The sequence below is a fragment of the Microtus oregoni genome, unplaced genomic scaffold (genome assembly GCF_018167655.1).
Source record: "Microtus oregoni isolate MIOR12 unplaced genomic scaffold, Mior012 000069F_ref0000032, whole genome shotgun sequence".
NCBI lineage: Eukaryota > Metazoa > Chordata > Mammalia > Rodentia > Cricetidae > Microtus > Microtus oregoni.
Genome location: NW_024543976.1, coordinates 7,699,947 through 7,714,741, shown reverse-complemented (window position 1 = coordinate 7,714,741; position 14,795 = coordinate 7,699,947). Strand labels below are relative to the sequence as shown.

General features: G+C 44.3%; 1 protein-coding gene across 1 annotated transcript in view; it reads left to right on the top strand.

The window, feature by feature from the left end:
- Positions 1-226: 226 nt before the first annotated feature.
- Positions 227-14,795, top strand: part of LOC121440675 (multiple epidermal growth factor-like domains protein 10) — a 153,278-nt gene continuing 138,709 nt past the window's right edge. Inside the window, exon 1 of the mRNA XM_041641472.1 lies at positions 227-738. The gene's annotated coding sequence lies outside the window, so the exon portion shown is untranslated. The remainder of the gene's footprint in view (positions 739-14,795) is intronic.

The following is a 14,795-nucleotide window of genomic DNA, read 5'->3' as shown; positions in this document are numbered from 1 at the left end:
CCTCCCTCTTCCCTCACCACCTTCGCAGCCACTTAGCTGCGGCTCAATGCACCGTGGCCTGGCCTAGTCCCCATCCCTTCTCGGTCCCACTTTTGCGCTTTTGCACATAGGGGGACGCTCTGTCCTGTCCACTTGGCGGGCGCTAACCCTGTCCCCCAAATCCTTGTAGAGAGTCTTGTCCCCCCCCCCGCCCCCCGGAGTACTTTGTCGCGGGGTTAGCACCGGCACCGTGTCGGGCACCGCACTACGCTATAACTCTCTCAAGTCCCGCGGTGACTCCAAGTTTGCTAACTTCGTGTTTGGGTCACTGAAGGGGTTCCAGGAGTCCGGCCAGAAGGAGACTTCAGGTTTGGAGGGATTGCGAGCGAGCGACACCCCTCCCTCCTCCCCAGAGGCCACTGTCCCGGAGGCAGCAGCTGCAGCAGCGGCAACTGCTCGCATCCCAGTCCGGCTCCGGTTACTGCTTTCCTCCTCCAGCATCTCCAGACAGACAGGGAAAACCTTGTTCAAGTTTGCTGCAGGACCCGGTCTGTGTGCGAAACTGGGGCTCGAGGACTGGAACCCCTTCCCCGAGCCCCCATCTTCCGAACCTAAACAAGGGACACAAACATCGTTTTCTCCTGGGACTCTGCTTGGAGGCCAGCGGCGCTGTTGAGAACAGATTTTGAATCTGGGCTGGAGTGGGTGAAGACCAGTGGAAAACAGGTTGTGCTGCCAATCACAGCATCTCGGGACCCGGTAAGAGTTAAACAAACTCAACTCTGGAGGCCATTGGGCTTGGAGATTGCTGGGAGGCTTCTTTGGGGCTGGAGGGCACGTCTCCCTTTAACCAGGGTACCTTGGTGCAAGGGAAGCGGGACACGGATGGTTTGTCTGCTTCCAGGGATTTATTGACATTGTTTGTGTTTGGTGTTGTTATTTGGGACTCCAGGGATGATCTCCTCGTTATGCATTTTATTTTGTGTGTTTTGTGCCTCTGTGTTGCTTTGCCTGTGTTTGCTCACGTTGATTGTGACATTGGGTGGAGGGGTGCAGGGAGATTTGGGGGACATCGGAGAGTGAAATCATCGTTGGCCTGGCCTTCCTCTGAGGTCTCCCTTATCCTGCTCTGGCTTCTTGGTTTCTAAACTTTTCTTTCTTTAGGACTTGATATTCAGATTGTATTTGTGGGCTGGGGCTCTCTTCCTGCCTTTAGGGGTGCCGGGGTTCAGGCAGATTCACAGACCTTTGGGTCCTTGTTTCTTGGGGGAACGCTGACAGGGACACCTATTTATTTGAGTGAACTGTGCCCCTGTGGGCCATTTTCTTTTAAATCTCTTCACTCTAGGAAGTTCACACACCCGGCTTGGGACTTTTTGTCTTCATTTTTCTTTCTGCAAGTATTTTCCTGAATAACCTACTGAACAGAAACAGGGGAAGCGTGTTTGCTGCTTCTTTCACACAGAACCTCACTCGAATCCCCACAGCTTTTAAAGAGACAGTGAAAGCCTGGAATTTTCTAGGCCTGAATGAGGCACCATTTCTGCTTTTGGAGCAATAATAGCCACGCTGTGCCCGGGCAGACAATGACATCTTTGGTTCCTTTATGCCAGGTCTTACTTTGTATATAGTATTCTCAGATAAAACTCCGCATTCCTGTTCCTTATGGATAAAAAGAGCAAGCCACAATTGCATTCCCCAGAAATGCCATCAGCCTGACAGGCATGCTCCAAGGAGTCAGCTTACACCCTGCTTTTGGTTTGCTTACAAGGCCAAGGAACTCCCTGGGTCAACTGCTAGGATCAAGTGATCTGGGTTCAAGGCTCCATTCTGCTACTTGGCAATTGTGTGGTTTGGTGTAGCTTACTAACACACCTGTATGCCTGTCTATAAAATTAAGGTGAAATAATAGTGTTCACTCTAGAGCTAAAAAAGTTAGTGCATGGGAAGCCCTAATAAGCTCCACCCAGAGGAGGGGTTGGCTATTATTATTATTATTATTATTATTATTATTTTATTGAGTCAGCATTAGTGGTAGTGTTTCTTTTATTCTCCCTTTTGTTGGCTATCGGCAAGTACTAGTTGGCGCTTTTATTGAGAAGGACTTTGAAGGCTGATCTCATCTGCAGGTTTCACCGCTGCCTAGGATATGATGGGTTGCTCAGCTTGGTTCACATATGTTCTTGGCAGTCTTTCGGTAGAAAGGAAAGTGTATGTGGAGGGCTGGGATCTGAAGCTAGTTCTTGACTGGATGCCAAAGACTGTGGGAACTGACAGCCTCTACACTTCCTCTGAAACCTTTCACATTGGCATCGTTTCTTTTGCCTATGTTTAAGAGGTCAATTGTTCATTCAAACATTTATGAAGCATCTTTTATACTTCAATGGGTTTGGTACTCATTTCTTTGGCTTTATTTTCAAAATGAGTATGCGTAGTTGCTTTATGACCCTCTCTGCCCCACTTCCTTTTAAATATGCCAACATTGTCTTCAAGTGGCAATAAGCCTCTCTAAAGCAAATCCCGAACACTTCAGACACAAATCTCAAGGCTGATTCAGTGCACACACAAGCACATAGCACTGAGTCTTTCAATACAGTTTTCAGTGTGGCCCCAGGCAGGTTGCTCCTCTCTTTGACATCACTTTTATGGTGTGAGTTTGTGCGAGTCGGGGGAGGTAGAGAAAGGGCTTGGGTATGGCTTCCAGTTCTAAAAGCCTTCCTATTGGTAGCCTTACTTCATTGCTGGCTGTGTTTTACACCCCTTTCCCACTTTCAACATTTGTTTGGGGTGCATGAGTTATGTAACGTCCATATTTGCAGGCTAACTAATGATAAATAGAAAGGGGGATACATTAATCCCACTTGTATTCCATCAGCTGCCTTCACACTCTGGGGTACATCAGAAGCATGAAGGGAATTTGTTTAAAAATATTAGATTTTTTTTTGCCATGAGAAATTACCAACACTTGTTCATCTTTTTAAAAATCTAAACAAATAACAGTTTCCTAGGATTGTAACAGTTTCCTATGATGTGTAAACCTTGGCCCCTTCATGATTCAGAAAGTCTTGGGTGAAGCTGAGCACATCCAGAGAGTCCCCAAGTGGTTGTGCTGCCAAAGAGTCACTTGCTCATTTCATGGTTGTGGATTTGCCTTCTTCCGATTGGTGCTTCAGTCTAAAATATAAATCTGGTCACATGATCCCCTTGCTTAAGCCCTTGACACATCACTAGGTGGTGATCATCAGAGTCTCATAGGGGCATGTTGAAAATGCGGTCCCTGAGTCAGGGTTGGAGGAAGACCGTGTTCTAGCACAAAGCCCACTGTCAGCCTTGTTGCTGTCCCTCAAAGACTACCTTTGTACCATCTTCTGTGCTGTTCTCTGTATTCTTGCTTCCAGCATCCCAGTCCCTGCAGATCTCATTATGTTCCCCAAAGCACTGCACCCATTCCTTTCTTCATGGCCTCGCGGTGAGGTGGTTCTTTCTGTTGGGAATGTCTGTGGCCTTCTTTTCTGTGTAAGCAATTGTCTGCTTTCTATTTATCTTTGAAAATATACTCAAATCAGACTTTCCCTCTGATCTATTTCTCCCATGAGCAGTGTGTATCACGTGAGTTGCCATTCATCTCTGTGGACAGCTTTCATAGAGCACCGGTTATGTTGTTATCTGAATGACATTCCCAGCAGGTTGGTGAGTCCTTCATCCCTTTACGAAAGACCTTACTCAAGTGGCTGGAATGTAGAAGTTATGTAATAAATGCCCCTCAAAAACTGGGAGAAGGACAAATGAATGAACAGTAGCTGGTGGTTTCCTGCCACACAAAATGTTAGGGACGATTCCTATGTATCTATTAGGAGTGGTAGAGAAGTGAGCGCAGAGTTTACTGCTTGTCTGGACATGATCTATAAAGTTATTAGGGAAGAAAACACTCTGTCCCAGTGGTCCTCAACCTTCCTAAGGCTGTAACACTTTAATACAGTTCCTCATGTGGTGACCCCCAACCGTGAAATTATTTCATTGTTACTTCATCACTGTAATTTTACTACTGTTATGAATCATAATGTAAGTATCTGGTATGTGATTCCCCAAGAGGGTCGTGACCCACAGGTTGAGAATGACTGATCTAGACTTTCTTAAGTGGACTTGTAAAACACAATACCAGAGTCATGCTGCATGTTCAACATCACAGTAGGTGCTAATGTATGGCAGAGAGATACAATTAGACTTTGGGATGGTCTTGTTTGTGATTCACAGTGTCCTGATTCTGAAATGGAGATGCCAATATCAATAAAAATTAGCCGACACTGCCCCATGCTTTTCAGTGTATAAGGCACTTTGGCATATGTGCAGTAATTAATTCAGTACTGTTTCTCACTTTCCCACAAGGATACATCCCTGAAAGCAGGTCTAAACACAGGGCTGTGTGATATGAGGGATACTGGCCAGCAAAGGCCAGAACAGGCCAGAACGCTCGCTCTACTTCTACTTTGTTGTCCAGACACGGCATCCAGCGTGTCCTCCGTTCTTGAACTTTCCTTTCTTAAGCATCATCTGCTTGGATTATTTCCTCTTCGTGTAAGCAAAAGTTAGCCCATTCAAGGTCAATTAACATCCAGTTCTGTGGAAAGCTTTGCCTATTTTAGCATCCGTAATAATTTCCGCCTCTGTCTCACATTAAATTTATGAGTAAAATTCTTCTTATAATTGCCAGTCGAGTTTTTATTTTTCCTGTTTCCACTAATTTTTTTCTAAGAATGAATTATGCAAATGGCAGCAAATGCTGCAGCAGCAAAGCTGAACTCATGGCTCATGGAAACCCCACATACAGCAGATACGGAGGAATCCCATTCATGGGTGGGAGACAGTGAGCACACATACCTGCGGCTGTCCAGTTGCGAACACCGCAGTTGAATGCATTGCTGGGCTCGCCTGTTCTTGAGAAGGTGGACCGAGTATTTACTTTCAAAACTTAGTTTTAAGAATTGATGTAAGACTCACTGAGTCCTCAGGATTCACCAATCACAATGCTTTGCCCCCAGTGACCTCTTTCTGCCTCAGCACCTCCCTGCTGCATGTCTTGTCTGGACTTGTGTGAATCTGCACTCCCTCACTCGCTCATCCATCCATCCTCCAAATCTGGAACCTTTCTATTTATCTCTTGCCCATGTGCAACACTGAAGATCAGTTTCACAATGACCATTCGTACTGCTTTTTAACATGATGTGAAGGGTTAACTCAGGGAGCTGAAAGAATTGCACAGGCTACTCATAGGAGAGCGCAATATTCACACCAGTGGTGTTTTATCTTATTGAACTTTATGTGCACGATTGTCAGCGCCATGAGGCTGCTCCTGGATGATAAATGCCATGCCCCGAGCCAGTCTGGAAGCGTGGCTGTGACACCACATCCTGTAGTTAGCACTATTAATGTCTATTGATTTCTCTCCTATTTCATTTTTAATGATTTATCCCTCCAGATAAAGAAACTATGTAAAGCATTCTAACCACCTCAATTTCCTCCTCAGAGAGCAATAAATCATTTCCCACCCCCATAAGACAAGGGAAATAGAATTCCAGTGTGGAGTGCCTCATCTTGCAAGGTGCGTGCACAGGATATTAGCATCTGTTAGAACCATCAGATCTTTGGGGGGGGCAGGAGGTCTCATTATAGGGGTGACCAAACACCGTGTCATTAATATCATACCCAACCCAGATGAACTGTGCAGATATGACCAGCTCCAAAATACAGTTGCAGGTGGTAGTTCCTATAATGGGTCTTGAACAAATTTTCTACATGCTTACTTTTTTTTTGATTTTTCTTGAGGTAGGGTCTCATATAGCTCAAACTGACACCAAGAGTGTACCACGGTGTTTGGATTTTACAAAAATACTTTATTTTCAATGAGGAATTGTTGACAAGACAGGACTTTGATTTTTTGCATTGAACTGGTTTGAGTTTTACTTTTTCCCTCATCATATATTTATTAGGTGTATAGTGTGAAATGATAAACATTACAGTTGTTATGAAAGAGTTAATATCTTAAAATACTAACATATATGTGTATACACACACACACACACACACGTATATTCATTCAGGTAAAGTTGGGTGTAGTCAGGGTCAAATAGGTAAGTCTGAGAGTGCCTCCTGGCTCATGCTAAGAAGAGGGCTGGGTGTACTCATGGGGAATGTTCTGCTAAGAGAGGATTTGCATAGATGGGGCAGAGCAGGCAGGGCAATAGGCTCAGCAAACACATCCCAGTGGGAGCAGTGATGAACCATCTCAAAGGATCGGAGAATCATTTTTAAGGCAGCTATTTACGGAGTCCCAGGACTGGTCTGTCTGTCTGTCCCTCACAACACTATCTGAGTTCTAAAGGAATTTTACACATTTTACTGCCATTATTTTGTTATAGAGACTAGATGTGAGCACCCTCGTGAGAGTCACATAAAAGTTGGCTTAGAGGTCTCTCCCTGCTCGTGAGAAAGCAAGCCTGGAAGGCTCCTGCCCCTTTCCACCGTGGAGGGAGTTCACAGGAAGGGGATGGATGGCCAGGACTCACAGATTCTCTAGTGTCACCAGGGGTGGAATTTAGATTTTCTCTTGACCCGTTTAAAGATGATTTTGCCACATGATGGTACTGTCTCAGCCTGAAGCTACTTACCTAAGCAGGAATGTCATTCTGTGTAGTAAAAGGCTTTGAGTCGCTGACGTTTAAGTTTTGGGGATGTGAAACAAAAGTTCATATTTTAATGTTTAAAACAAAATGTTAAAGATGATCTTTGAAATTTTTTTTGATGGCTTGGCTGATGTATTCTGATCAAGCAGTTATGCAAACCCACACACAAACTAAAAAAAAATTAAACAGAAGTTTTAAAACTTTTTGTGTGTGTATGTATGGCTGGAGAGAAAACCCAATGTGTATATCACACTAGGCAGCCATTCTGGCTCTGAGCTGCTCTCCAGCCCAACATGCTTGTGTTGTCGGTGGTGTTATTGGCAGTGATTGCGGTTTTTTTTTTTTTTTTTGGTTCGTTCTGCCTTTGGAAGCTGGCCTGGTTTGTCACTTTCTAATGATCTCAGTCTCTGTGGCCTGCCCTAGCATCCTTCCACTCTTCCCACCCAGTCGCTTTCTCTAAAAGTCCCATGATCTTCTGGACAGCCATTAGTGTGTTGAGTGTCCCTGTCTCCTTGCCCACATTCTTTGGTATCCTCATCTTTGCATCTTTTGCCTTCTGTACTAAGATTTATAACCTCAACACTCAACGTAAAGCCCTGTCAGTATCTTCTTGCCTCTGGTTCATCCCTTAAACAGAAGCACAAATGCCATTGGTGAGGTTGGAAGTGCTTGACACATCTATTCAGCCCATGTTCCTATACTTCAGAGGCTTAAGAACAATCTGCAGAACTGACGGCCCTTGGGATTTCAATTTGGTAGGTGTGCCGGACCTGGGAATGTACATTCTCAGCAAGACAGGATGGTGCAAATGGCCTGGGGATGCACTAGAATTCTTGTTTGGGGTTACAGTGCCCCATTCAGATAGCATGTCTACTTTTTATTCCTTTCGATTTTTAATTTCGGTGATGGCCGGAGCGGGTAGTCTGTGAGAAGCCGTGTCTTTCCTCCCGACTTGGAGAGACAATGGTCTTTATACAACACTGTTCATGTGACAAACGGAGAAAGACACCCATTGTTTGGGGATTGGCTGATGTTCCCCTTGGCTCTGGCTTTGCTGTCCGATTAAGCTTGGTAGCCCTGAGGAAGCAGACACACTTAAATCAGAGAGACAAAGAAAAGAGGTCAAGGCCTTCCACGGTTAAACCACTTGCAGCAATGTGTCAGGGGCAGGGTTTGGGAAGGGAAAATGCAATTCTGGGGAAGATTCATTCATCTGCGGCGTGAAGCTGCAGACACAGGACAAGGAAAACATAAAGTGGTTGAAACTCCAGTGTGCCTTTGCCCAAGAAAGACTTGTTTTCTACCATTGTCTCACTGATTTATCTGATGTAGGTTTTATTATTTATTTTAGAAGCCCAAAAGTTCTCCCTCCATAATAAACAAAGACATACTTCTTAGCTTCTTTCTCTAGGTTCATCAAGGACAGATATCTGGGCTAGGGCTTGACAGAATGAACAAAGACCTGAGCTCAATCCTCATCACCACACATACTGGGCTTGGTGACAAGGGCCTGTGTAAACCCAGCACTCAGCAGGAGGTGGAGTCAGGAGATCAGGAGTTTCAAGGTCATCTTCGGCTCCTCAGCAGTTCCAGGACAGCCCTGGGTGGTTTATCAAACATCACCACCACCCCTAGTGTCAGTCTCAAAACCTCCCTGGATTATGACTTACCGTTTTAGAGAAACAATTCTTGCGTAACGATCATTATTGTATCTGAAGTGTTAATAATTCCCATCCAAATTAGGATTTAATAGAGATCTTGCATTTTAGAGTTACTTTTTGAGTTCAAAATACAATTAAATTCACCAGAAAGTTATCGATATGTTTGGGAAGTTATGATATTGTTTAGATACCATCCCTTACTCTCACCTCCCAGTGTAGGATTCCCATGCTGGATCGAAAGGGTTACAGACTTCCTGTAAAGATCTCATTGTGAGATCAACACCCATCCACATTCTTTGGGTCAGAAGAGGATTCAAATTCAAGGTCACATCTTTGCAAAGGTCACAGACCTTCCAACAGCCTTGTTCTTTTAGCCCGATTACCCCCTTTACGAAAAGTATGTCATTCATCCGGACTTTGCCTCTGGGTTTCTTTCAAAAGGACACTCTGTCCCTAGCTCCTGTGCATATTTGTGGGTAGCTATTCTTCTCGAGTCTTTCTTAATTTTTTTTCTTTTCAATTAGGCAAAGAACACAGACCTGAGGGGAGCGGAAGGGGGAAAGCCTTGCTGGATGTAATAGGTTCTAGAGAGCACATTTGTATGGAGTGTTCAGGCAGCTGCTGCCTTGGGGCCACTAGGAATCCTTTCTCCTCTGAGATGAGAGGTTTCCTGGCTGGGAGCGTTTGCCTTAAGTAGAATGGTCCGCGGGAGAGGGCAACACACGACTTACTTCAAGTCACTTAGAGCTGCTCATTAAGTCTGTATTTGGACCTTGATTATAGATTATCATTGCAAATCCATTAAAGAAGAAGAGACAAGTGGTTTGTGGAGAGGCAAGTATCTTTATTTTCATTAGCTTTCTGCTCTCCTCTCTCCTGTAGTTTATCCTTTACTGAAGGGGACTCTGGTTTTGCCAGTGATACGCATGCCTTCAAAGCAGAGACAGCAAAGGGGAAACTTCACAGAGCAAAATGATCATGTTAAACACTAGCCTGATAAGTTCATTAATTTTCAACTCATTGTCATTAGGCTGGCTCTTTGGCCCTGTTGGTGTGATGTAGAGAGAGGCTGTGCCCTCAGTGCTCAGAGGGAAGGACTACTGTACTCCACTTGACCTTCCATAAAGCGAAGCGTTTGTTGAAAACAATAGGGGTGTTGCATGCTGTATCTTTGCTGTTGCTTGTTGTACGTGGTCTTTTGTTTTAGTTGTTCATCGTGTCAGCAATTCATTTTGCTGTTGTCCATGTCCCACGTGGCACATTTAATCCTAATGCTGTTTCAGGGAGGGGATGTTTGTTGAGACTGTGTTTTCCATCAGAATCAATGTTCTGTCCACTGAGGACTTGGGTTCAGTCAGCTGCTGTGTATAGGGATGCGTTCAGCTTGCCAGAATTCCTGGAGTGGGTACGTTTTGATGTGTTTGCCCCCTTTTCATGCACTTTTCTATACTTGATGAAAAGTTAAAAAATTAAAGTCCCATGTTTACTGTGGAATTAACATCCAGCAGTGATAGGGAATGGTAAACGCTGGGAACCCCAGTTGCCTCAGAATATGGATCTTGCAGTGCTGCGTGGGTAGAATTCTAATGTCCGGAGTTAACTCTCTCACAGCAGGAAGAGCCGAGGTGTAAAACAATGGGCCCACCCAGACATTATGTTCGTCTAGGCAGCAAGTCCAGTACCTGAGAGGTCAACATGTTAGCAGCACTCTGTTCCAAACTCAAGAGGCCCCAACAGTTCTGTCGTCTTTTCTTACCATCCACCATCTTCCCATTCATAGTAGCCTACCATAAAAAAAAAAAACAGGAAAAGACGATGTGGATTGTGGGTGCTTTTCTGACTCCTTAGATGACTGTTGTCCTAAATTCTGCTATTGGAATGCTTCCAGCACACACACACACACACACACACACACACACACACACGCATGCACACATGCACACATAGGCATCTCCCTCTCACCTGTCTCAATTGTCCTAGCTAAAGTCCACAGTGTTAGTGGATAAGGCAGAAGAGCATAACAGCTGCCTCTTCCCGACCCGCAGCAGTCTGTCCTCCTGTTTTCTGTTATTCATCAGTGTTAGCCTGTCTAGATCGTACCAGAAAGAGTCATTGCATTTATGGGACACGCAGCTCTGTATTTATCATATGGAATGATAGATTCAACTGGAAAAAAAAAATAAGGGTGATTTATTTTCCAAAGGAGGGTTTGGCCCCTTGGCTTGGACATGAATATCCCCTCTGTGAGGGATCTGAGTTTCTCTTTTGTATTCTTCATTTTGGACATTGATGTTAAAAGTTAAATATTGGTTTGTGTAAACATGTGATTACAGTTGTGGGATAAAGAGGCAAGCATCTGATGGTCTTGGTCTACTCCTGGCCTTATTCGCTGTATAAAATGTGGCAATCTAGCCTGAGATTCAGTCTCTATTCCTAAAGCTGTGTGACCTTGAGCAAATGGCAGATTTTCTCTCTGAGTACCTGTCCATGACCTGTGACATGATAATAGTATGCAACTCAGTTCCGTGTAGCACAGTGGTAGGTGCACAGTAAGCATCCACTATCCACCCACTCTCATCATGATTCAGCACCAGGTCGTATGAAAGCAAGGAAGAATAATGAACACATCCAGGAATTAGATGGGCTTATGCATCAAATGGGCAACTCATTAAGGTGCTGAAATCAGATTCCAATAGTTATTACAGAATTTGAAATGTGTAGTCTCTGATATAAATGGAAACTATAAGGAATCTTAAAAATATTTTGGAGTATAAAACAGTTAAATTTATTAGTGAGCATGTATATTTAATGACAATATTTTGTTAAAAGGAAAATAATGTTGACTGTAGGATTAGACAAAGCTACTAATGAGTGACCTTACTTTAAGGTTACAGAGGATTTAAAATAGGCACTCTAAGAAAATGGTGTGTACACTTGTTCATGGAAGCATTATTTAAAATAGTCCAAACAAGCCAAGTTCCCATCATTTGAGGACCAGAGGCATGACATAGATGTACACTGGAATATTCTCCAGCCATGACAATGGACTAAAGCACAGCACATGTCCCAACATGGATGACTACAGTACATGAAGGAAGTCCTTTAATATGAAGAGTCCATACTCAAAAAGTCAATACTTTCAGAATGTAGATTGGTGGTTTGCAAGGTTTGGGAAGGGAATAATAAATATTTGGTGTTTGCTGGAGCGATGGGAACACTCTGGAAGTGAATAGTCATAATGATGGTGGTTGTACACATGGTTAAAATTATGAGTTTTGGGTTATGTGAACTTTGACTCAATTCTTTTTTTTTACCTTTTAAAATAATAAGATGTTTTGTGTCTGAGTAAGATGTATTTGTCTTCACAGATGGAACAACCACACTAACTTCACTTCTGCTATGGGGTAACGTTTTCCTTTTTAAAAGGCATTGCAGCGTATTTATCACTTTAGGAGAGATGAGGGAACGGGTAACAGGCAGCAAACAAACCTACCTCAGATCCCTGAATTTAGTGACTAGACAAAAGTTTTTGGAAGGGACAAAACTTCAAAAGCTATGAGCATTATACCATAGAATGTAGGGAAAGAGAATTGCTTCTAGTAGAAATGTATGTGACTGTGTGTGTGGGGGGGGGGGCAGGCAAGGGCAGACAGGCAGAGGGCAGCAGAATGGAGTGTTTATATGATCAAGTATTGAGAAATAAACATGGAAGTATACAATGGAGACAAGGACAGAGGTTTGAGAAGTTGTTTGCTAATGTTTAAACTCACCGTGCAGTAGACTGCAAAGGTTTATTGTTGCTGCTAAGAGTATCAAGTGAAATTGTGGGTGACAATAACGAGACTTCACCAAATCTACATAAACAAGTTTATAAATAATTTAATCATTTTTAAGTGAAGGATGTGATGTGTGTGTGTGGTATGTGTGTTGGTACATGCTGTGTAGGCCAGGAAAATATCCAGTGTTGTTCCTCAGGTGCCATCCCCCTGTTATTGAGACCATGTCCCTCACTGGACTGCAACTTGCCAGGTAGGCTCACCTGACTGTCTCGAAGCCCTAAGGTATCTGCCTATCTCCGTCTTCCAGTGCTGGAATGCCAAGCTGCAGCGAGCACAAAGGTCCTTGTGTTCACAGATAGGCCCAAGGGAAACCAGGGATGTCAAACTTACGGGCTTGTCTCCTTGAAGAAAGAGATGTATAACCTGTTTTTTACCCAGAAGACTGGGAATGGAGGTGGCTAACAACCTAGGGAACCCCTGTACTATATTATATGTATGGCCAGGACCTCCCCCATGCTCCCACAAATAGAACTGGAGGTGGTTGATAGCTCAGATGACTTCTGAGCTCTCTGTATGACCAAGACCACACCAGATCCCCACATAGGCCCTTAAGATAACACATGTAGTGCTGAGTGGTGGTGGCGCACGCCTTTAATCCCAGCACTCAGGAGACAGAGGCAGGCGGAGCTCTGTGAGTTCGAGGTCAGCCTGGCCTACAAGAGCAAGTTTCAGGACCGGCTTCAAAGTTACAGAGAAATTGTGTCTCGAAAAACCAAAAATAAATAACAAACAAACAAACAAATACATAAATAACACATGTAGCCTATCTATCTATACAACCCATCTTCATGGAAGAAATGGCCCATACTTTGAGAAGAGTTTCAATGTAACTATGCCCCATTGTACACATGGGATTGTGTTACACCAGAAAACGTCTTTTCAAATGGTACTATACTTAAATACGCCTAAAATAAACTGCTCACGGTCAGACTCTCGACATTTGAACCAACACTGGCCACTGAATCATGTTGAACCTGACTTTCTTCTTGCCTCACGCAGACTCAACCCTCTGCCGACCGTGGTCTTTGCAGAGACCTCCCACACCAAGCATGTGCCACCATGACTGGCGTTTTCTTTCCATGGGTTTTGGGGATCAAATTCAGGTCCTCCTGCTTACAACATAAGCAGTTTACTGACTAACCTGTCTCTGCGGGCGAGTACATTTTATTTAGCACCTGTTGCCTTGCGTGCAGTTGTCTATGCTAGGGATAGGGCGATGACTTAGGCAGAGAAGCTCCTCCCTGGGAGGGTTTGCATGCTAACACATGTCGTGAGCTCTGATTGTTACCTCTACCGGGCAGTATAGTGAAAGCTTGAGGCTGGGATTGCTGTCATGGTTTAGCACATGGACTCAGAACCAAGCTTCCTGGATTTGGGTCCTGGCTCGTTCCATCATTTTATTAGATGTTTACACTTAGGTCAGCCACCCAGTGTCTTGGTTCTTTTATCACGTAGGTGGGAGTAACAATGTTATTTCCCTCACAGAGCTGTTATGGGGATTAACTGAGATAATAAGGGGAGAGAACTGGGCACTGCTATCCAGCAAATGCTCAGTAAGTTTGGTTTGTTTGTCTGGATTTGTTTGGTTTCTACGCAGGGATGTGTCTAGGTCATTTCTGTTTTTCATTCAGCCTATTCCACAATCCTTACATAAGGGCCTCAGGCCTGAGCTCTTGTTCATGTGTCTTACTGTGTTGGGTATGAATTTGTTGAGTTAATTGGCATGCAAACCCAGCTTTTTACAATCCAGACAAACAGCAGAGTTTTTATTAACAAGCTACAGTCTTGATCTTGGCTTGGGAAGAAACTTCCAGATAATGCTCCCCCTTCACGCTGCCTGAAGAAGTTGAGTGGCCCATTCTGGCTGAGGGGTGCAGTGTTCCGTGCTCAGAGTCTGGTAGTATAAGCACAGTCTGTGCTTTGGGCTTTAGCGTGCAGTCTCCTTCCAAGACGGTCACAGCGCGAATGTGTCCCCTCAACACAATTTTTACAAGCCACTGTAGCTCTTGGTGCCTCTTTCCTTTTCCATGAGTAGGGATGACTAGACGGACATCCCAGAATCTAGAAGGAAGCTTGGAGCTTATGGGAAGAGCCAGTAAACCCCGAAGGTCTTTCTCTAGCATAAATAGATTTTAGAATGCATGTTCCTTGGACACACACAATCCATGTACTTTCTGTTCTATCTGAAATGGTTAATTGTAGAGCTATGAACTGAACCATACCTTTGCCCAGGCCTCCCCACCCCCCTCACCCTCTCCAAATTTATGTTAAATCCCTAACTTCCATGGGACAATGCTTGGAGATGAGGCCTGGGTCCTGAGTGGGTAAAAGTTAAATGAAGGCTGCAGGTGGGCCCCTGATTTAGTAGGGCTGGCGCTCCGATAAGAAGATGAAGAGAGGGCTTGAGGAGATGGTTCACAGTCTGTTGTGGGCTTGCCACATAAACATGAGGACTTGAGGTCAATCCATGGAAGTCACGTGTAAAGTAAGGCTTCGGGATATGGCACTTAAAACCACAGTACCGAGGAAGGCAGAGACAAGTGGATTCCTCAGGCTCATTGGCCAGCTGGCCTAGCCTAGACAAGTGGATTCCCTGGGCTCATTGGCCAGCCGGTCTAGTCTATCTGTGACTTCCA